Consider the following 21,086-nt stretch of genomic DNA (forward strand, 5'->3'; position numbering starts at 1 on the left):
GTATTCCGACCCGTATTAGACCCGGATTCGGATATAAATGATTTAATAATTTATAAAAAATATATATTATCAATATAATTTGATTAGGATGATGTATTTGAGTAAAATCAATTTGATTTATTTTCTTATTTGGTTTTTTCTTTGCATTAGCTAGAAATTAGTTTACAAATATATCTTTTTCTCTTTTTTGTTAGAAATTATAAATTTTGGCAAATTTGTTCGGGTAGACCCGACCCGGATCCGAGACTCGCCGGGTCCGGATCCGGAACACCGAATAAAAGACCCGTCGGGTAAACGGGTCGGCTCCGGGTCCGGGTCCGGAATAATGAATTCCGGCCCGGACCCGGCCCGTTGACACCCCTAGGTGACCCCCTGGGAAATCCTCGTGTTGCACCCCTCCCTTTTTTGTTTCGAAATCCAAATTTTCCCTTCGTTCTTTATGCTGTAGTAATTTAGCTCCGTCGGAACGATTGCTTTATATTTTGCTTCTCATCGAAGCATGAAGGCGGATCTGAAGGCGCGAGACAAGTCAGGAACGGTACGGCTGGATCGAAGCCCGGATCGTCGGTCAAAGTTGTCGGCGCAAATGTATAAGCGCAAGCGTGAAGGATCAATTTCAGGATAATTGAGAGTTGCGCGACGAGGGAAAAAAAAATGGTGCAAATCAACAAGAAAAAAATGTAAAAGTAAATAAATAAAAGGATGAGGGGAAATTCTTGAATTGACGCTTAAAATGAATTCGGGTCCAGAAAAGCCACACTGCTTCACAGGACGGGGCAGTTTAAAAGAATAAAGCGAAAGGAACATGGCGGGTGCGATCATACCAGCACTAATGCACCGGATCCCATCAGAACTCCGAAGTTAAGCGTGCTTGGGCGAGAGTAGTACTAGGATGGGTGACCCCCTGGGAAGTCCTCGTGTTGCACCCCTCCCTTTTTTGTTTCGAAATCCAAATTTCCCCTTCGTTCTTTATGCTGTAGTAATTTAGCTCCGTCGGAACGATTGCTTGATATTTTGCTTCTCATCGAAGCATGAAGGCGGATCTGAAGGCGCGAGACAAGTCAGGAACGGTACGGCTGGATCGAAGCCCGGATCGTCGGTCAAAGTTGTCGGCGCAAATGTATAAGCGCAAGCGTGAAGGATCAATTTCAGGATAATTGAGAGTTGTGCGACGAGGGAAAAAAAAGGTGCAAAGCAACAAGAAAAAAATATAAAAGTAAATAAATAAAAGGATGAGAGGAAATTCATGAATTGACGCTTAGAATGAATTCGGGTCCAGAAAAGCCAAACTGCTTCACAGGACGTGGCAGTTTAAAAGAATAAAGCGAAAGGAACATGGCGGGTGCGATCATACCAGCACTAATGCACCGGATCCCATCAGAACTCCGAAGTTAAGCGTGCTTGGGCGACAGTAGTACTAGGATGGGTGACCCTAGGCCTGTCAACGGGTCGGGTCTAGACCCGGATCCGGATCGGATCGCTGAAATTTTTTCGGGTATGGGTAGGGATTTAATTCCGTTATCCGGATCCGGATCCGTTTTTTCAAACAAAAAAACGGGTCGGATACGGAATATAGTATTCCGACCCGTATTAGACCCGGATCCGGATATAAATGATTTAATAATTTATAAAAAATATATATTATCAATATAATTTGATTAGGATGATGTATTTGAGTAAAATCAATTTGATTTATTTTCTTATTTGGTTTTTTCTTTGCATTAGTTAGAAATTAGTTTACAAATATATTTTTTTCTCTTTTTTGTTAGAAATTATAAATTTTGGCAAATTTGTTCGGGTAGACCCGACCCGGATCCGAGACTCGCCGGGTCCGGATCCGGAACACAGAATAAAAGACCCGTCGGGTAAACGGGTCGGATCCGGGTCCGGGTCCGGAATAATGAATTCCGGCCCGGACCCGGCCCGTTGACACCCCTAGGTGACCCCCTGGGAAATCCTCGTGTTGCACCCCTCCCTTTTTTGTTTCGAAATCCAAATTTCCCCTTCGTTCTTTATGCTGTAGTAATTTAGCTCCGTCGGAACGATTGCTTTATATTTTGCTTCTCATCGAAGCATGAAGGCGGATCTGAAGGCGCGAGACAAGTCAGGAACGGTACGGCTGGATCGAAGCCCGGATCGTCGGTCAAAGTTGTCGGCGCAAATGTATAAGTGCAAGCGTGAAGGATCAATTTCAGGATAATTGAGAGTTGCGCGACGAGGGAAAAAAAAATGGTGCAAATCAACAAGAAAAAAATGTAAAAGTAAATAAATAAAAGGATGAGGGGAAATTCTTGAATTGACGCTTAAAATGAATTCGGGTCCAGAAAAGCCACACTGCTTCACAGGACGGGGCAGTTTAAAAGAATAAAGCGAAAGGAACATGGTGGGTGCGATCATACCAGCACTAATGCACCGGATCCCATCAGAACTCCGAAGTTAAGCGTGCTTGGGCGAGAGTAGTACTAGGATGGGTGACCCCCTGGGAAGTCCTCGTGTTGCACCCCTCCCTTTTTTGTTTCGAAATCCAAATTTCCCCTTCGTTCTTTATGCTGTAGTAATTTAGCTCCGTCGGAACGATTGCTTTATATTTTGCTTCTTATCGAAGCATGAAGGCGGATCTGAAGGCGCGAGACAAGTCAGGAACGGTACGGCTGGATCGAAGCCCGGATCGTCGGTCAAAGTTGTCGGCGCAAATGTATAAGCGCAAGCGTGAAGGATCAATTTCAGGATAATTGAGAGTTGTGCGACGAGGGAAAAAAAAGGTGCAAAGCAACAAGAAAAAAATATAAAAGTAAATAAATAAAAGGATGAGAGGAAATTCATGAATTGACGCTTAGAATGAATTCGGGTCCAGAAAAGCCAAACTGCTTCACAGGACGTGGCAGTTTAAAAGAATAAAGCGAAAGGAACATGGCGGGTGCGATCATACCAGCACTAATGCACCGGATCCCATCAGAACTTCGAAGTTAAGCGTGCTTGGGCGACAGTAGTACTAGGATGGGTGACCCTAGGCCGGTCAACGGGTCGGGTCTACACCTGGATCCGGATCGGATCCCTGAAATTTTTGCTGGTATGGGTAGGGATTTAATTCCGTTATCCGGATCCGGATCCGTTTTTTCAAACAAAAAAACGGGTCGGATACGGAATATAGTATTCCGACCCGTACTAGACCCGGATCCGGATATAAATGATTTAATAATTTATAAAAAATATATATTATCAATATAATTTGATTAGGATGATGTATTTGAGTAAAATCAATTTGATTTATTTTCTTATTTGGTTTTTTCTTTGCTTTAGCTAGAAATTAGTTTACAAATATATCTTTTTCTCTTTTTTGTTAGAAATTATAAATTTTGGCAAATTTGTTCGGGTAGACCCGACCCGGATCCGAGACTCGCCGGGTCCGGATCCGGAACACCGAATAAAAGACCCGTCGGGTAAACGGGTCGGATCCGGGTCCGGGTCCGGAATAAAGAATTCCGGCCCGGATCCGGCCCGTTGACACCCCTAGGTGACCCCCTGGGAAATCCTCGTGTTGCACCCCTCCCTTTTTTGTTTCGAAATCCAAATTTTCCCTTCGTTCTTTATGCTGTAGTAATTTAGCTCCGTCGGAACGATTGCTTTATATTTTGCTTCTCATCGAAGCATGAAGGCGGATCTGAAGGCGCGAGACAAGTCAGGAACGGTACGGCTGAATCGAAGCCCGGATCGTCGGTCAATGTTGTCGGCGCAAATGCATAAGCGCAAGCGTGAAGGATCAATTTCAGGATAATTGAGAGTTGTGCGACGAGGGAAAAAAAAGGTGCAAAGCAACAAGAAAAAAATATAAAAGTAAATAAATAAAAGGATGAGAGGAAATTCATGAATTGACGCTTAGAATGAATTCGGGTCCAGAAAAGCCAAACTGCTTCACAGGACGTGGCGGTTTAAAAGAATAAAGCGAAAGGAACATGGCGGGTGCGATCATACCAGCACTAATGCACCGGATCCCATCAGAACTTCGAAGTTAAGCGTGCTTGGGCGACAGTAGTACTAGGATGGGTGACCCTAGGCCGGTCAACGGGTCGGGTCTACACCCGGATCCGGATCGGATCCCTGAAATTTTTGCGGGTATGGGTAGGGATTTAATTCCGTTATCCGGATCCGGATCCGTTTTTTCAAACAAAAAAACGGGTCGGATACGGAATATAGTATTCCGACCCGTATTAGACCCGGATCCGGATATAAATGATTTAATAATTTATAAAAAATATATATTATCAATATAATTTGATTAGGATGATGTATTTGAGTAAAATCAATTTGATTTATTTTCTTATTTGGTTTTTTCTTTGCATTAGCTAGAAATTTGTTTACAAATATATCTTTTTCTCTTTTTTGTTAGAAATTATAAATTTCGGCAAATTTGTTCGGGTAGACCCGACCCGGATCCGAGACTCGCCGGGTCCGGATCCGGAACACCGAATAAAAGACCCGTCGGGTAAACGGGTCGGCTACGGGTCCGGGTCCGGAATAATGAATTCCGGCCCGGACCCGGCCCGTTGACACCCCTAGGTGACCCCCTGGGAAATCCTCGTGTTGCACCCCTCCATTTTTTGTTTCGAAATCCAAATTTTCCCTTCGTTCTTTATGCTGTAGTAATTTAGCTCCGTCGGAACGATTGCTTTATATTTTGCTTCTCATCGAAGCATGAAGGCGGATCTGAAGGCGCGAGACAAGTGGAACGGTACGGCTGGATCGAAGCCCGGATCGTCGGTCAAAGTTGTCGGCGCAAATGTATACGCGCAAGCGTGAAGGATCAATTTCAGGATAATTGAGAGTTGCGCGACGAGGGAAAAAAAATGGTGCAAATCAACAAGAAAAAAATGTAAAAGTAAATAAATAAAAGGATGAGGGGAAATTCTTGAATTGACGCTTAAAATGAATTCGGGTCCAGAAAAGCCACACTGCTTCACGGGACGGGGCAGTTTAAAAGAATAAAGCGAAAGGAACATGGCGGGTGCGATCATACCAGCACTAATGCACCGGATCCCATCAGAACTCCGAAGTTAAGCGTGCTTGGGCGAGAGTAGTACTAGGATGGGTGACCCCCTGGGAAGTCCTCGTGTTGCACCCCTCCCTTTTTTGTTTCGAAATCCAAATTTCCCCTTCGTTCTTTATGCTGTAGTAATTTAGCTCCGTCGGAACGATTGCTTTATATTTTGCTTCTTATCGAAGCATGAAGGCGGATCTGAAGGCGCGAGACAAGACAGGAACGGTACGGCTGGATCGAAGCCCGGATCGTCGGTCAAAGTTGTCGGCGCAAATGTATAAGCGCAAGCGTGAAGGATCAATTTCAGGATAATTGAGAGTTGTGCGACGAGGGAAAAAAAAGGTGCAAAGCAACAAGAAAAAAATATAAAAGTAAATAAATAAAAGGATGAGAGGAAATTCATGAATTGACGCTTAGAATGAATTCGGGTCCAGAAAAGCCAAACTGCTTCACAGGACGTGGCAGTTTAAAAGAATAAAGCGAAAGGAACATGGCGGGTGCGATCATACCAGCACTAATGCACCGGATCCCATCAGAACTCCGAAGTTAAGCGTGCTTGGGCGACAGTAGTACTAGGATGGGTGACCCTAGGCCTGTCAACGGGTCGGGTCTAGACACGGATCCGGATCGGATCGCTGAAATTTTTTCGGGTATGGGTAGGGATTTAATTCCGTTATCCGGATCCGGATCGGTTTTTTCAAACAAAAAAATGGGTCGGATACGGAATATAGTATTCCGACCCGTATTAGACCCGGATCCGGATATAAATGATTTAATAATTTATAAAAAATATATATTATCAATATAATTTGATTAGGATGATGTATTTGAGTAAAATCAATTTGATTTATTTTCTTATTTGGTTTTTTCTTTGCATTAGTTAGAAATTAGTTTACAAATATATTTTTTTCTCTTTTTTGTTAGAAATTATAAATTTTGGCAAATTTGTTCGGGTAGACCCGACCCGGATCCGAGACTCGCCGGGTCCGGATCCGGAACACAGAATAAAAGACCCGTCGGGTAAACGGGTCGGATCCGGGTCCGGGTCCGGAATAATGAATTCCGGCACGGACCCGGCCCGTTGACACCCCTAGGTGACCCCCTGGGAAATCCTCGTGTTGCACCCCTCCCTTTTTTGTTTCGAAATCCAAATTTCCCCTTCGTTCTTTATGCTGTAGTAATTTAGCTCCGTCGGAACGATTGCTTTATATTTTGCTTCTCATCGAAGCATGAAGGCGGATCTGAAGGCGCGAGACAAGTCAGGAACGGTACGGCTGGATCGAAGCCCGGATCGTCGGTCAAAGTTGTCGGCGCAAATGCATAAGCGCAAGCGTGAAGGATCAATTTCAGGATAATTGAGAGTTGTGCGACGAGGGAAAAAAAAGGTGCAAAGCAACAAGAAAAAAATATAAAAGTAAATAAATAAAAGGATGAGAGGAAATTCATGAATTGACGCTTAGAATGAATTCGGGTCCAGAAAAGCCAAACTGCTTCACAGGACGTGGCAGTTTAAAAGAATAAAGCGAAAGGAACATGGCGGGTGCGATCATACCAGCACTAATGCACCGGATCCCATCAGAACTTCGAAGTTAAGCGTGCTTGGGCGACAGTAGTACTAGGATGGGTGACCCTAGGCCGGTCAACGGGTCGGGTCTACACCCGGATCCGGATCGGATCCCTGAAATTTTTGCGGGTATGGGTAGGGATTTAATTCCGTTATCCGGATCCGGATCCGTTTTTTCAAACAAAAAAACGGGTCGGATACGGAATATAGTATTCCGACCCGTATTAGACCCGGATTCGGATATAAATGATTTAATAATTTATAAAAAATATATATTATCAATATAATTTGATTAGGATGATGTATTTGAGTAAAATCAATTTGATTTATTTTCTTATTTGGTTTTTTCTTTGCATTAGCTAGAAATTAGTTTACAAATATATCTTTTTCTCTTTTTTGTTAGAAATTATAAATTTTGGCAAATTTGTTCGGGTAGACCCGAGCCGGATCCGAGACTCGCCGGGTCCGGATCCGGAACACCGAATAAAAGACCCGTCGGGTAAACGGGTCGGCTCCGGGTCCGGGTCCGGAATAATGAATTCCGGCCCGGACCCGGCCCGTTGACACCCCTAGGTGACCCCCTGGGAAATCCTCGTGTTGAACCCCTCCCTTTTTTGTTTCGAAATCCAAATTTTCCCTTCGTTCTTTATGCTGTAGTAATTTAGCTCCGTCGGAACGATTGCTTTATATTTTGCTTCTCATCGAAGCATGAAGGCGGATCTGAAGGCGCGAGACAAGTCAGGAACGGTACGGCTGGATCGAAGCCCGGATCGTCGGTCAAAGTTGTCGGCGCAAATGTATAAGCGCAAGCGTGAAGGATCAATTTCAGGATAATTGAGAATTGCGCGACGAGGGAAAAAAAAATGGTGCAAATCAACAAGAAAAAAATGTAAAAGTAAATAAATAAAAGGATGAGGGGAAATTCTTGAATTGACGCTTAAAATGAATTCGGGTCCAGAAAAGCCACACTGCTTCACAGGACGGGGCAGTTTAAAAGAATAAAGCGAAAGGAACATGGCGGGTGCGATCATACCAGCACTAATGCACCGGATCCCATCAGAACTCCGAAGTTAAGCGTGCTTGGGCGAGAGTAGTACTAGGATGGGTGACCCCCTGGGAAGTCCTCGTGTTGCACCCCTCCCTTTTTTGTTTCGAAATCCAAATTTCCCCTTCGTTCTTTATGCTGTAGTAATTTAGCTCCGTCGGAACGATTGCTTGATATTTTGCTTCTCATCGAAGCATGAAGGCGGATCTGAAGGCGCGAGACAAGTCAGGAACGGTACGGCTGGATCGAAGCCCGGATCGTCGGTCAAAGTTGTCGGCGCAAATGTATAAGCGGAAGCGTGAAGGATCAATTTCAGGATAATTGAGAGTTGTGCGACGAGGGAAAAAAAAGGTGCAAAGCAACAAGAAAAAAATATAAAAGTAAATAAATAAAAGGATGAGAGGAAATTCATGAATTGACGCTTAGAATGAATTCGGGTCCAGAAAAGCCAAACTGCTTCACAGGACGTGGCAGTTTAAAAGAATAAAGCGAAAGGAACATGGCGGGTGCGATCATACCAGCACTAATGCACCGGATCCCATCAGAACTCCGAAGTTAAGCGTGCTTGGGCGACAGTAGTACTAGGATGGGTGACCCTAGGCCTGTCAACGGGTCGGGTCTAGACCCGGATCCGGATCGGATCGCTGAAATTTTTTCGGGTATGGGTAGGGATTTAATTCCGTTATCCGGATCCGGATCCGTTTTTTCAAACAAAAAAACGGGTCGGATACGGAATATAGTATTCCGACCCGTATTAGACCCGGATCCGGATATAAATGATTTAATAATTTATAAAAAATATATATTATCAATATAATTTGATTAGGATGATGTATTTGAGTAAAATCAATTTGATTTATTTTCTTATTTGGTTTTTTCTTTGCATTAGTTAGAAATTAGTTTACAAATATATTTTTTTCTCTTTTTTGTTAGAAATTATAAATTTTGGCAAATTTGTTCGGGTAGACCCGACCCGGATCCGAGACTCGCCGGGTCCGGATCCGGAACACCGAATAAAAGACCCGTCGGGTAAACGGGTCGGATCCGGGTCCGGGTCCGGAATAATGAATTCCGGCCCGGACCCGGCCCGTTGACACCCCTAGGTGACCCCCTGGGAAGTCCTCGTGTTGCACCCCTCCCTTTTTTGTTTCGAAATCCAAATTTCCCCTTCGTTCTTTATGCTGTAGTAATTTAGCTCCGTCGGAACGATTGCTTGATATTTTGCTTCTCATCGAAGCATGAAGGCGGATCTGAAGGCGCGAGACAAGTCAGGAACGGTACGGCTGGATCGAAGCCCGGATCGTCGGTCAAAGTTGTCGGCGCAAATGTATAAGCGGAAGCGTGAAGGATCAATTTCAGGATAATTGAGAGTTGTGCGACGAGGGAAAAAAAAGGTGCAAAGCAACAAGAAAAAAATATAAAAGTAAATAAATAAAAGGATGAGAGGAAATTCATGAATTGACGCTTAGAATGAATTCGGGTCCAGAAAAGCCAAACTGCTTCACAGGACGTGGCAGTTTAAAAGAATAAAGCGAAAGGAACATGGCGGGTGCGATCATACCAGCACTAATGCACCGGATCCCATCAGAACTCCGAAGTTAAGCGTGCTTGGGCGACAGTAGTACTAGGATGGGTGACCCTAGGCCTGTCAACGGGTCGGGTCTAGACCCGGATCCGGATCGGATCGCTGAAATTTTTTCGGGTATGGGTAGGGATTTAATTCCGTTATCCGGATCCGGATCCGTTTTTTCAAACAAAAAAACGGGTCGGATACGGAATATAGTATTCCGACCCGTATTAGACCCGGATCCGGATATAAATGATTTAATAATTTATAAAAAATATATAATATCAATATAATTTGATTAGGATGATGTATTTGAGTAAAATCAATTTGATTTATTTTCTTATTTGGTTTTTTCTTTGCATTAGTTAGAAATTAGTTTACAAATATATTTTTTTCTCTTTTTTGTTAGAAATTATAAATTTTGGCAAATTTGTTCGGGTAGACCCGACCCGGATCCGAGACTCGCCGGGTCCGGATCCGGAACACCGAATAAAAGACCCGTCGGGTAAACGGGTCGGATCCGGGTCCGGGTCCGGAATAATGAATTCCGGCCCGGACCCGGCCCGTTGACACCCCTAGGTGACCCCCTGGGAAGTCCTCGTGTTGCACCCCTCCCTTTTTTGTTTCGAAATCCAAATTTCCCCTTCGTTCTTTATGCTGTAGTAATTTAGCTCCGTCGGAACGATTGCTTGATATTTTGCTTCTCATCGAAGCATGAAGGCGGATCTGAAGGCGCGAGACAAGTCAGGAACGGTACGGCTGGATCGAAGCCCGGATCGTCGGTCAAAGTTGTCGGCGCAAATGTATAAGCGGAAGCGTGAAGGATCAATTTCAGGATAATTGAGAGTTGTGCGACGAGGGAAAAAAAAGGTGCAAAGCAACAAGAAAAAAATATAAAAGTAAATAAATAAAAGGATGAGAGGAAATTCATGAATTGACGCTTAGAATGAATTCGGGTCCAGAAAAGCCAAACTGCTTCACAGGACGTGGCAGTTTAAAAGAATAAAGCGAAAGGAACATGGCGGGTGCGATCATACCAGCACTAATGCACCGGATCCCATCAGAACTCCGAAGTTAAGCGTGCTTGGGCGACAGTAGTACTAGGATGGGTGACCCTAGGCCTGTCAACGGGTCGGGTCTAGACCCGGATCCGGATCGGATCGCTGAAATTTTTTCGGGTATGGGTAGGGATTTAATTCCGTTATCCGGATCCGGATCCGTTTTTTCAAACAAAAAAACGGGTCGGATACGGAATATAGTATTCCGACCCGTATTAGACCCGGATCCGGATACAAATGATTTAATAATTTATAAAAAATATATATTATCAATATAATTTGATTAGGATGATGTATTTGAGTAAAATCAATTTGATTTATTTTCTTATTTGGTTTTTTCTTTGCATTAGTTAGAAATTAGTTTACAAATATATTTTTTTCTCTTTTTTGTTAGAAATTATAAATTTTGGCAAATTTGTTCGGGTAGACCCGACCCGGATCCGAGACTCGCCGGGTCCGGATCCGGAACACCGAATAAAAGACCCGTCGGGTAAACGGGTCGGATCCGGGTCCGGGTCCGGAATAATGAATTCCGGCCCGGACCCGGCCCGTTGACACCCCTAGGTGACCCCCTGGGAAATCCTCGTGTTGCACCCCTCCCTTTTTTGTTTCGAAATCCAAATTTCCCCTTCGTTCTTTATGCTGTAGTAATTTAGCTCCGTCGGAACGATTGCTTTATATTTTGCTTCTCATCGAAGCATGAAGGCGGATCTGAAGGCGCGAGACAAGTCAGGAACGGTACGGCTGGATCGAAACCCGGATCGTCGGTCAAAGTTGTCGGCGCAAATGTATAAGTGCAAGCGTGAAGGATCAATTTCAGAATAATTGAGAGTTGCGCGACGAGGGAAAAAAAAATGGTGCAAATCAACAAGAAAAAAATGTAAAAGTAAATAAATAAAAGGATGAGGGGAAATTCTTGAATTGACGCTTAAAATGAATTCGTGTCCAGAAAAGCCACACTGCTTCACAGGACGGGGCAGTTTAAAAGAATAAAGCGAAAGGAACATGGCGGGTGCGATCATACCAGCACTAATGCACCGGATCCCATCAGAACTTCGAAGTTAAGCGTGCTTGGGCGACAGTAGTACTAGGATGGGTGACCCTAGGCCGGTCAACGGGTCGGGTCTAGACCCGGATCCGGATCGGATCGCTGAAATTTTTTCGGGTATGGGTAGGGATTTAATTCCGTTATCCGGATCCGGATCCGTTTTTTCAAACAAAAAAACGGGTCGGATACGGAATATAGTATTCCGACCCGTATTAGACCCGGATCCGGATATAAATGATTTAATAATTTATAAAAAATATATATTATCAATATAATTTGATTAGGATGATGTATTTGAGTAAAATCAATTTGATTTATTTTCTTATTTGGTTTTTTCTTTGCATTAGTTAGAAATTAGTTTACAAATATATTTTTTTCTCTTTTTTGTTAGAAATTATAAATTTTGGCAAATTTGTTCGGGTAGACCCGACCCGGATCCGAGACTCGCCGGGTCCGGATCCGGAACACAGAATAAAAGACCCGTCGGGTAAACGGGTCGGATCCGGGTCCGGGTCCGGAATAATGAATTCCGGCCCGGACCCGGCCCGTTGACACCCCTAGGTGACCCCCTGGGAAATCCTCGTGTTGCACCCCTCCCTTTTTTGTTTCGAAATCCAAATTTCCCCTTCGTTCTTTATGCTGTAGTAATTTAGCTCCGTCGGAACGATTGCTTTATATTTTGCTTCTCATCGAAGCATGAAGGCGGATCTGAAGGCGCGAGACAAGTCAGGAACGGTACGGCTGGATCGAAGCCCGGATCGTCGGTCAAAGTTGTCGGCGCAAATGTATAAGTGCAAGCGTGAAGGATCAATTTCAGGATAATTGAGAGTTGCGCGACGAGGGAAAAAAAAATGGTGCAAATCAACAAGAAAAAAATGTAAAAGTAAATAAATAAAAGGATGAGGGGAAATTCTTGAATTGACGCTTAAAATGAATTCGGGTCCAGAAAAGCCACACTGCTTCACAGGACGGGGCAGTTTAAAAGAATAAAGCGAAAGGAACATGGTGGGTGCGATCATATCAGCACTAATGCACCGGATCCCATCAGAACTCCGAAGTTAAGCATGCTTGGGCGAGAGTAGTACTAGGATGGGTGACCCCCTGGGAAGTCCTCGTGTTGCACCCCTCCCTTTTTTGTTTCGAAATCCAAATTTCCCCTTCGTTCTTTATGCTGTAGTAATTTAGCTCCGTCGGAACGATTGCTTTATATTTTGCTTCTTATCGAAGCATGAAGGCGGATCTGAAGGCGCGAGACAAGTCAGGAACGGTACGGCTGGATCGAAGCCCGGATCGTCGGTCAAAGTTGTCGGCGCAAATGTATAAGCGCAAGCGTGAAGGATCAATTTCAGGATAATTGAGAGTTGTGCGACGAGGGAAAAAAAAGGTGCAAAGCAACAAGAAAAAAATATAAAAGTAAATAAATAAAAGGATAAGAGGAAATTCATGAATTGACGCTTAGAATGAATTCGGGTCCAGAAAAGCCAAACTGCTTCACAGGACGTGGCAGTTTAAAAGAATAAAGCGAAAGGAACCTTGCGGGTGCGATCATACCAGCACTAATGCACCGGATCCCATCAGAACTTCGAAGTTAAGCGTGCTTGGGCGACAGTAGTACTAGGATGGGTGACCCTAGGCCGGTCAACGGGTCGGGTCTACACCCGGATCCGGATCGGATCCCTGAAATTTTTGCTGGTATGGGTAGGGATTTAATTCCGTTATCCGGATCCGGATCCGTTTTTTCAAACAAAAAAACGGGTCGGATACGGAATATAATATTCCGACCCGTACTAGACCCGGATCCGGATATAAATGATTTAATAATTTATAAAAAATATATATTATCAATATAATTTGATTAGGATGATGTATTTGAGTAAAATCAATTTGATTTATTTTCTTATTTGGTTTTTTCTTTGCATTAGCTAGAAATTAGTTTACAAATATATCTTATTCTCTTTTTTGTTAGAAATTATAAATTTTGGCAAATTTGTTCGGGTAGACCCGACCCGGATCCGAGACTCGCCGGGTCCGGATCCGGAACACCGAATAAAAGACCCGTCGGGTAAACGGGTCGGATCCGGGTCCGGCTCCGGAATAATGAATTCCGGCCCGGACCCGGCCCGTTGACACCCCTAGGTGACCCCCTGGGAAATCCTCGTGTTGCACCCCTCCCTTTTTTGTTTCGAAATCCAAATTTTCCCTTCGTTCTTTATGCTGTAGTAATTTAGCTCCGTCGGAACGATTGCTTTATATTTTGCTTCTCATCGAAGCATGAAGGCGGATCTGAAGGCGCGAGACAAGTCAGGAACGGTACGGCTGGATCGAAGCCCGGTTCGTCGGTCAAAGTTGTCGGCGCAAATGTATAAGCGCAAGCGTGAAGAATCAATTTCAGGATAATTGAGAGTTGTGCGACGAGGGAAAAAAAAGGTGCAAAGCAACAAGAAAAAAATATAAAAGTAAATAAATAAAAGGATAAGAGGAAATTCATGAATTGACGCTTAGAATGAATTCGGGTCCAGAAAAGCCAAACTGCTTCACAGGACGTGGCAGTTTAAAAGAATAAAGCGAAAGGAACATGGCGGGTGCGATCATACCAGCACTAATGCACCGGATCCCATCAGAACTTCGAAGTTAAGCGTGCTTGGGCGACAGTAGTACTAGGATGGGTGACCCTAGGCCGGTCAACGGGTCGGGTCTACACCCGGATCCGGATCGGATCCCTGAAATTTTTGCTGGTATGGGTAGGGATTTAATTCCGTTATCCGGATCCGGATCCGTTTTTTCAAACAAAAAAACGGGTCGGATACGGAATATAGTATTCCGACCCGTACTAGACCCGGATCCGGATATAAATGATTTAACAATTTATAAAAAATATATATTATCAATATAATTTGATTAGGATGATGTATTTGAGTAAAATCAATTTGATTTATTTTCTTATTTGGTTTTTTCTTTGCATTAGCTAGAAATTAGTTTACAAATATATCTTTTTCTCTTTTTTGTTAGAAATTATAAATTTTGGCAAATTTGTTCGGGTAGACCCGACCCGGATCCGAGACTCGCCGGGTCCGGATCCGGAACACCGAATAAAAGACCCGTCGGGTAAACGGGTCGGCTCCGGGTCCGGGTCCGGAATAATGAATTCCGGCCCGGACCCGGCCCGTTGACACCCCTAGGTGACCCCCTGGGAAATCCTCGTGTTGCACCCCTCCCTTTTTTGTTTCGAAATCCAAATTTCCCCTTCGTTCTTTATGCTGTAGTAATTTAGCTCCGTCGGAACGATTGGTTTATATTTTGCTTCTCATCGAAGCATGAAGGCGGATCTGAAGGCGCGAGACAAGTCAGGAACGGTACGGCTGGATCGAAACCCGGATCGTCGGTCAAAGTTGTCGGCGCAAATGTATAAGTGCAAGCGTGAAGGATCAATTTCAGAATAATTGAGAGTTGCGCGACGAGGGAAAAAAAAATGGTGCAAATCAACAAGAAAAAAATGTAAAAGTAAATAAATAAAAGGATGAGGGGAAATTCTTGAATTGACGCTTAAAATGAATTCGGGTCCAGAAAAGCCACACTGCTTCACAGGACGGGGCAGTTTAAAAGAATAAAGCGAAAGGAACATGGCGGGTGCGATCATACCAGCACTAATGCACCGGATCCCATCAGAACTCCGAAGTTAAGCGTGCTTGGGCGAGAGTAGTACTAGGATGGGTGACCCACTGGGAAATCCTCGTGTTGCACCCCTCCCTTTTTTGTTTCGAAATCCAAATTTCCCCTTCGTTCTTTATGCTGTAGTAATTTAGCTCCGTCGGAACGATTGCTTTATATTTTGCTTCTTATCGAAGCATGAAGGCGGATCTGAAGGCGCGAGACAAGTCAGGAACGGTACGGCTGGATCGAAGCCCGGATCGTCGGTCAAAGTTGTCGGCGCAAATGTATAAGCGCAAGCGTGAAGGATCAATTTCAGGATAATTGAGAGTTGTGCGACGAGGGAAAAAAAAGGTGCAAAGCAACAAGAAAAAAATATAAAAGTAAATAAATAAAAGGATGAGAGGAAATTCATGAATTGACGCTTAGAATGAATTCGGGTCCAGAAAAGCCAAACTGCTTCACAGGACGTGGCAGTTTAAAAGAATAAAGCGAAAGGAACATGGCGGGTGCGATCATACCAGCACTAATGCACCGGATCCCATCAGAACTCCGAAGTTAAGCGTGCTTGGGCGACAGTAGTACTAGGATGGGTGACCCTAGGCCTGTCAACGGGTCGGGTCTAGACACGGATCCGGATCGGATCGCTGAAATTTTTTCGGGTATGGGTAGGGATTTAATTCCGTTATCCGGATCCGGATCGGTTTTTTCAAACAAAAAAATGGGTCGGATACGGAATATAGTATTCCGACCCGTATTAGACCCGGATCCGGATATAAATGATTTAATAATTTATAAAAAATATATATTATCAATATAATTTGATTAGGATGATGTATTTGAGTAAAATCAATTTGATTTATTTTCTTATTTGGTTTTTTCTTTGCATTAGTTAGAAATTAGTTTACAAATATATTTTTTTCTCTTTTTTGTTAGAAATTATAAATTTTGGCAAATTTGTTCGGGTAGACCCGACCCGGATCCGAGACTCGCCGGGTCCGGATCCGGAACACAGAATAAAAGACCCGTCGGGTAAACGGGTCGGATCCGGGTCCGGGTCCGGAATAATGAATTCCGGCACGGACCCGGCCCGTTGACACCCCTAGGTGACCCCCTGGGAAATCCTCGTGTTGCACCCCTCCCTTTTTTGTTTCGAAATCCAAATTTCCCCTTCGTTCTTTATGCTGTAGTAATTTAGCTCCGTCGGAACGATTGCTTTATATTTTGCTTCTCATCGAAGCATGAAGGCGGATCTGAAGGCGCGAGACAAGTCAGGAACGGTACGGCTGGATCGAAGCCCGGATCGTCGGTCAAAGTTGTCGGCGCAAATGCATAAGCGCAAGCGTGAAGGATCAATTTCAGGATAATTGAGAGTTGTGCGACGAGGGAAAAAAAAGGTGCAAAGCAACAAGAAAAAAATATAAAAGTAAATAAATAAAAGGATGAGAGGAAATTCATGAATTGACGCTTAGAATGAATTCGGGTCCAGAAAAGCCAAACTGCTTCACAGGACGTGGCAGTTTAAAAGAATAAAGCGAAAGGAACATGGCGGGTGCGATCATACCAGCACTAATGCACCGGATCCCATCAGAACTTCGAAGTTAAGCGTGCTTGGGCGACAGTAGTACTAGGATGGGTGACCCTAGGCCGGTCAACGGGTCGGGTCTACACCCGGATCCGGATCGGATCCCTGAAATTTTTGCGGGTATGGGTAGGGATTTAATTCCGTTATCCGGATCCGGATCCGTTTTTTCAAACAAAAAAACGGGTCGGATACGGAATATAGTATTCCGACCCGTATTAGACCCGGATTCGGATATAAATGATTTAATAATTTATAAAAAATATATATTATCAATATAATTTGATTAGGATGATGTATTTGAGTAAAATCAATTTGATTTATTTTCTTATTTGGTTTTTTCTTTGCATTAGCTAGAAATTAGTTTACAAATATATCTTTTTCTCTTTTTTGTTAGAAATTATAAATTTTGGCAAATTTGTTCGGGTAGACCCGACCCGGATCCGAGACTCGCCGGGTCCGGATCCGGAACACCGAATAAAAGACCCGTCGGGTAAACGGGTCGGCTCCGGGTCCGGGTCCGGAATAATGAATTCCGGCCCGGACCCGGCCCGTTGACACCCCTAGGTGACCCCCTGGGAAATCCTCGTGTTGAACCCCTCCCTTTTTTGTTTCGAAATCCAAATTTTCCCTTCGTTCTTTATGCTGTAGTAATTTAGCTCCGTCGGAACGATTGCTTTATATTTTGCTTCTCATCGAAGCATGAAGGCGGATCTGAAGGCGCGAGACAAGTCAGGAACGGTACGGCTGGATCGAAGCCCGGATCGTCGGTCAAAGTTGTCGGCGCAAATGTATAAGCGCAAGCGTGAAGGATCAATTTCAGGATAATTGAGAATTGCGCGACGAGGGAAAAAAAAATGGTGCAAATCAACAAGAAAAAAATGTAAAAGTAAATAAATAAAAGGATGAGGGGAAATTCTTGAATTGACGCTTAAAATGAATTCGGGTCCAGAAAAGCCACACTGCTTCACAGGACGGGGCAGTTTAAAAGAATAAAGCGAAAGGAACATGGCGGGTGCGATCATACCAGCACTAATGCACCGGATCCCATCAGAACTCCGAAGTTAAGCGTGCTTGGGCGAGAGTAGTACTAGGATGGGTGACCCCCTGGGAAGTCCTCGTGTTGCACCCCTCCCTTTTTTGTTTCGAAATCCAAATTTCCCCTTCGTTCTTTATGCTGTAGTAATTTAGCTCCGTCGGAACGATTGCTTGATATTTTGCTTCTCATCGAAGCATGAAGGCGGATCTGAAGGCGCGAGACAAGTCAGGAACGGTACGGCTGGATCGAAGCCCGGATCGTCGGTCAAAGTTGTCGGCGCAAATGTATAAGCGGAAGCGTGAAGGATCAATTTCAGGATAATTGAGAGTTGTGCGACGAGGGAAAAAAAAGGTGCAAAGCAACAAGAAAAAAATATAAAAGTAAATAAATAAAAGGATGAGAGGAAATTCATGAATTGACGCTTAGAATGAATTCGGGTCCAGAAAAGCCAAACTGCTTCACAGGACGTGGCAGTTTAAAAGAATAAAGCGAAAGGAACATGGCGGGTGCGATCATACCAGCACTAATGCACCGGATCCCATCAGAACTCCGAAGTTAAGCGTGCTTGGGCGACAGTAGTACTAGGATGGGTGACCCTAGGCCTGTCAACGGGTCGGGTCTAGACCCGGATCCGGATCGGATCGCTGAAATTTTTTCGGGTATGGGTAGGGATTTAATTCCGTTATCCGGATCCGGATCCGTTTTTTCAAACAAAAAAACGGGTCGGATACGGAATATAGTATTCCGACCCGTATTAGACCCGGATCCGGATATAAATGATTTAATAATTTATAAAAAATATATATTATCAATATAATTTGATTAGGATGATGTATTTGAGTAAAATCAATTTGATTTATTTTCTTATTTGGTTTTTTCTTTGCATTAGTTAGAAATTAGTTTACAAATATATTTTTTTCTCTTTTTTGTTAGAAATTATAAATTTTGGCAAATTTGTTCGGGTAGACCCGACCCGGATCCGAGACTCGCCGGGTCCGGATCCGGAACACCGAATAAAAGACCCGTCGGGTAAACGGGTCGGATCCGGGTCCGGGTCCGGAATAATGAATTCCGGCCCGGACCCGGCCCGTTGACACCCCTAGGTGACCCCCTGGGAAGTCCTCGTGTTGCACCCCTCCCTTTTTTGTTTCGAAATCCAAATTTCCCCTTCGTTCTTTATGCTGTAGTAATTTAGCTCCGTCGGAACGATTGCTTGATATTTTGCTTCTCATCGAAGCATGAAGGCGGATCTGAAGGCGCGAGACAAGTCAGGAACGGTACGGCTGGATCGAAGCCCGGATCGTCGGTCAAAGTTGTCGGCGCAAATGTATAAGCGGAAGCGTGAAGGATCAATTTCAGGATAATTGAGAGTTGTGCGACGAGGGAAAAAAAAGGTGCAAAGCAACAAGAAAAAAATATAAAAGTAAATAAATAAAAGGATGAGAGGAAATTCATGAATTGACGCTTAGAATGAATTCGGGTCCAGAAAAGCCAAACTGCTTCACAGGACGTGGCAGTTTAAAAGAATAAAGCGAAAGGAACATGGCGGGTGCGATCATACCAGCACTAATGCACCGGATCCCATCAGAACTCCGAAGTTAAGCGTGCTTGGGCGACAGTAGTACTAGGATGGGTGACCCTAGGCCTGTCAACGGGTCGGGTCTAGACCCGGATCCGGATCGGATCGCTGAAATTTTTTCGGGTATGGGTAGGGATTTAATTCCGTTATCCGGATCCGGATCCGTTTTTTCAAACAAAAAAACGGGTCGGATACGGAATATAGTATTCCGACCCGTATTAGACCCGGATCCGGATACAAATGATTTAATAATTTATAAAAAATATATATTATCAATATAATTTGATTAGGATGATGTATTTGAGTAAAATCAATTTGATTTATTTTCTTATTTGGTTTTTTCTTTGCATTAGTTAGAAATTAGTTTACAAATATATTTTTTTCTCTTTTTTGTTAGAAATTATAAATTTTGGCAAATTTGTTCGGGTAGACCCGACCCGGATCCGAGACTCGCCGGGTCCGGATCCGGAACACCGAATAAAAGACCCGTCGGGTAAACGGGTCGGATCCGGGTCCGGGTCCGGAATAATGAATTCCGGCCCGGACCCGGCCCGTTGACACCCCTAGGTGACCCCCTGGGAAATCCTCGTGTTGCACCCCTCCCTTTTTTGTTTCGAAATCCAAATTTCCCCTTCGTTCTTTATGCTGTAGTAATTTAGCTCCGTCGGAACGATTGCTTTATATTTTGCTTCTCATCGAAGCATGAAGGCGGATCTGAAGGCGCGAGACAAGTCAGGAACGGTACGGCTGGATCGAAACCCGGATCGTCGGTCAAAGTTGTCGGCGCAAATGTATAAGTGCAAGCGTGAAGGATCAATTTCAGAATAATTGAGAGTTGCGCGACGAGGGAAAAAAAAATGGTGCAAATCAACAAGAAAAAAATGTAAAAGTAAATAAATAAAAGGATGAGGGGAAATTCTTGAATTGACGCTTAAAATGAATTCGGGTCCAGAAAAGCCACACTGCTTCACAGGACGGGGCAGTTTAAAAGAATAAAGCGAAAGGAACATGGCGGGTGCGATCATACCAGCACTAATGCACCGGATCCCATCAGAACTTCGAAGTTAAGCGTGCTTGGGCGACAGTAGTACTAGGATGGGTGACCCTAGGCCGGTCAACGGGTCGGGTCTAGACCCGGATCCGGATCGGATCGCTGAAATTTTTTCGGGTATGGGTAGGGATTTAATTCCGTTATCCGGATCCGGATCCGTTTTTTCAAACAAAAAAACGGGTCGGATACGGAATATAGTATTCCGACCCGTATTAGACCCGGATCCGGATATAAATGATTTAATAATTTATAAAAAATATATATTATCAATATAATTTGATTAGGATGATGTATTTGAGTAAAATCAATTTGATTTATTTTCTTATTTGGTTTTTTCTTTGCATTAGTTAGAAATTAGTTTACAAATATATTTTTTTCTCTTTTTTGTTAGAAATTATAAATTTTGGCAAATTTGTTCGGGTAGACCCGACCCGGATCCGAGACTCGCCGGGTCCGGATCCGGAACACAGAATAAAAGACCCGTCGGGTAAACGGGTCGGATCCGGGTCCGGGTCCGGAATAATGAATTCCGGCCCGGACCCGGCCCGTTGACACCCCTAGGTGACCCCCTGGGAAATCCTCGTGTTGCACCCCTCCCTTTTTTGTTTCGAAATCCAAATTTCCCCTTCGTTCTTTATGCTGTAGTAATTTAGCTCCGTCGGAACGATTGCTTTATATTTTGCTTCTCATCGAAGCATGAAGGCGGATCTGAAGGCGCGAGACAAGTCAGGAACGGTACGGCTGGATCGAAGCCCGGATCGTCGGTCAAAGTTGTCGGCGCAAATGTATAAGCGCAAGCGTGAAGGATCAATTTCAGGATAATTGAGAGTTGTGCGACGAGGGAAAAAAAAGGTGCAAAGCAACAAGAAA

General features: G+C 43.9%; 7 non-coding genes and 16 pseudogenes across 7 annotated transcripts; all 23 read left to right on the plus strand.

Annotated features, from left to right (window-relative positions):
- Positions 1-810: 810 nt before the first annotated feature.
- Positions 811-929, plus strand: LOC140017260 (5S ribosomal RNA). The gene has a single exon (XR_011823572.1). It is a non-coding gene; the product is annotated as a 5S ribosomal RNA (ribosomal RNA).
- A 411-nt stretch (positions 930-1,340) lies between these two features.
- LOC140018552 (5S ribosomal RNA) lies at positions 1,341-1,458 on the plus strand (annotated as a pseudogene).
- A 927-nt stretch (positions 1,459-2,385) lies between these two features.
- On the plus strand, positions 2,386-2,504 carry LOC140017273 (5S ribosomal RNA). The gene has a single exon (XR_011823584.1). It is a non-coding gene; the product is annotated as a 5S ribosomal RNA (ribosomal RNA).
- Positions 2,505-2,915: 411 nt separating this feature from the next.
- LOC140019405 (5S ribosomal RNA) lies at positions 2,916-3,033 on the plus strand (annotated as a pseudogene).
- Positions 3,034-3,958: 925 nt separating this feature from the next.
- Positions 3,959-4,076, plus strand: LOC140019406 (5S ribosomal RNA; annotated as a pseudogene).
- A 924-nt stretch (positions 4,077-5,000) lies between these two features.
- On the plus strand, positions 5,001-5,119 carry LOC140017284 (5S ribosomal RNA). The gene has a single exon (XR_011823595.1). It is a non-coding gene; the product is annotated as a 5S ribosomal RNA (ribosomal RNA).
- Positions 5,120-5,530: 411 nt separating this feature from the next.
- On the plus strand, positions 5,531-5,648 carry LOC140018554 (5S ribosomal RNA; annotated as a pseudogene).
- A 925-nt stretch (positions 5,649-6,573) lies between these two features.
- Positions 6,574-6,691, plus strand: LOC140019407 (5S ribosomal RNA; annotated as a pseudogene).
- Positions 6,692-7,618: 927 nt separating this feature from the next.
- LOC140017295 (5S ribosomal RNA) lies at positions 7,619-7,737 on the plus strand. The gene has a single exon (XR_011823606.1). It is a non-coding gene; the product is annotated as a 5S ribosomal RNA (ribosomal RNA).
- A 411-nt stretch (positions 7,738-8,148) lies between these two features.
- LOC140018555 (5S ribosomal RNA) lies at positions 8,149-8,266 on the plus strand (annotated as a pseudogene).
- A 925-nt stretch (positions 8,267-9,191) lies between these two features.
- On the plus strand, positions 9,192-9,309 carry LOC140018557 (5S ribosomal RNA; annotated as a pseudogene).
- Positions 9,310-10,234: 925 nt separating this feature from the next.
- Positions 10,235-10,352, plus strand: LOC140018558 (5S ribosomal RNA; annotated as a pseudogene).
- A 927-nt stretch (positions 10,353-11,279) lies between these two features.
- Positions 11,280-11,397, plus strand: LOC140019408 (5S ribosomal RNA; annotated as a pseudogene).
- Positions 11,398-12,324: 927 nt separating this feature from the next.
- LOC140017991 (5S ribosomal RNA) lies at positions 12,325-12,443 on the plus strand. Its single transcript, XR_011824296.1, has one exon. It is a non-coding gene; the product is annotated as a 5S ribosomal RNA (ribosomal RNA).
- Positions 12,444-12,854: 411 nt separating this feature from the next.
- Positions 12,855-12,972, plus strand: LOC140019409 (5S ribosomal RNA; annotated as a pseudogene).
- Positions 12,973-13,897: 925 nt separating this feature from the next.
- Positions 13,898-14,015, plus strand: LOC140019410 (5S ribosomal RNA; annotated as a pseudogene).
- Positions 14,016-14,942: 927 nt separating this feature from the next.
- Positions 14,943-15,061, plus strand: LOC140017663 (5S ribosomal RNA). The gene has a single exon (XR_011823970.1). It is a non-coding gene; the product is annotated as a 5S ribosomal RNA (ribosomal RNA).
- A 411-nt stretch (positions 15,062-15,472) lies between these two features.
- LOC140018559 (5S ribosomal RNA) lies at positions 15,473-15,590 on the plus strand (annotated as a pseudogene).
- A 925-nt stretch (positions 15,591-16,515) lies between these two features.
- LOC140019411 (5S ribosomal RNA) lies at positions 16,516-16,633 on the plus strand (annotated as a pseudogene).
- Positions 16,634-17,560: 927 nt separating this feature from the next.
- On the plus strand, positions 17,561-17,679 carry LOC140017306 (5S ribosomal RNA). Its single transcript, XR_011823617.1, has one exon. It is a non-coding gene; the product is annotated as a 5S ribosomal RNA (ribosomal RNA).
- A 411-nt stretch (positions 17,680-18,090) lies between these two features.
- LOC140018560 (5S ribosomal RNA) lies at positions 18,091-18,208 on the plus strand (annotated as a pseudogene).
- Positions 18,209-19,133: 925 nt separating this feature from the next.
- LOC140018561 (5S ribosomal RNA) lies at positions 19,134-19,251 on the plus strand (annotated as a pseudogene).
- A 927-nt stretch (positions 19,252-20,178) lies between these two features.
- On the plus strand, positions 20,179-20,296 carry LOC140019412 (5S ribosomal RNA; annotated as a pseudogene).
- The last annotated feature ends 790 nt before the right edge of the window (positions 20,297-21,086 follow it).

This window comes from Coffea arabica, chromosome 11c (genome assembly GCF_036785885.1).
Source record: "Coffea arabica cultivar ET-39 chromosome 11c, Coffea Arabica ET-39 HiFi, whole genome shotgun sequence".
NCBI classification, from domain to species: domain Eukaryota; kingdom Viridiplantae; phylum Streptophyta; class Magnoliopsida; order Gentianales; family Rubiaceae; genus Coffea; species Coffea arabica.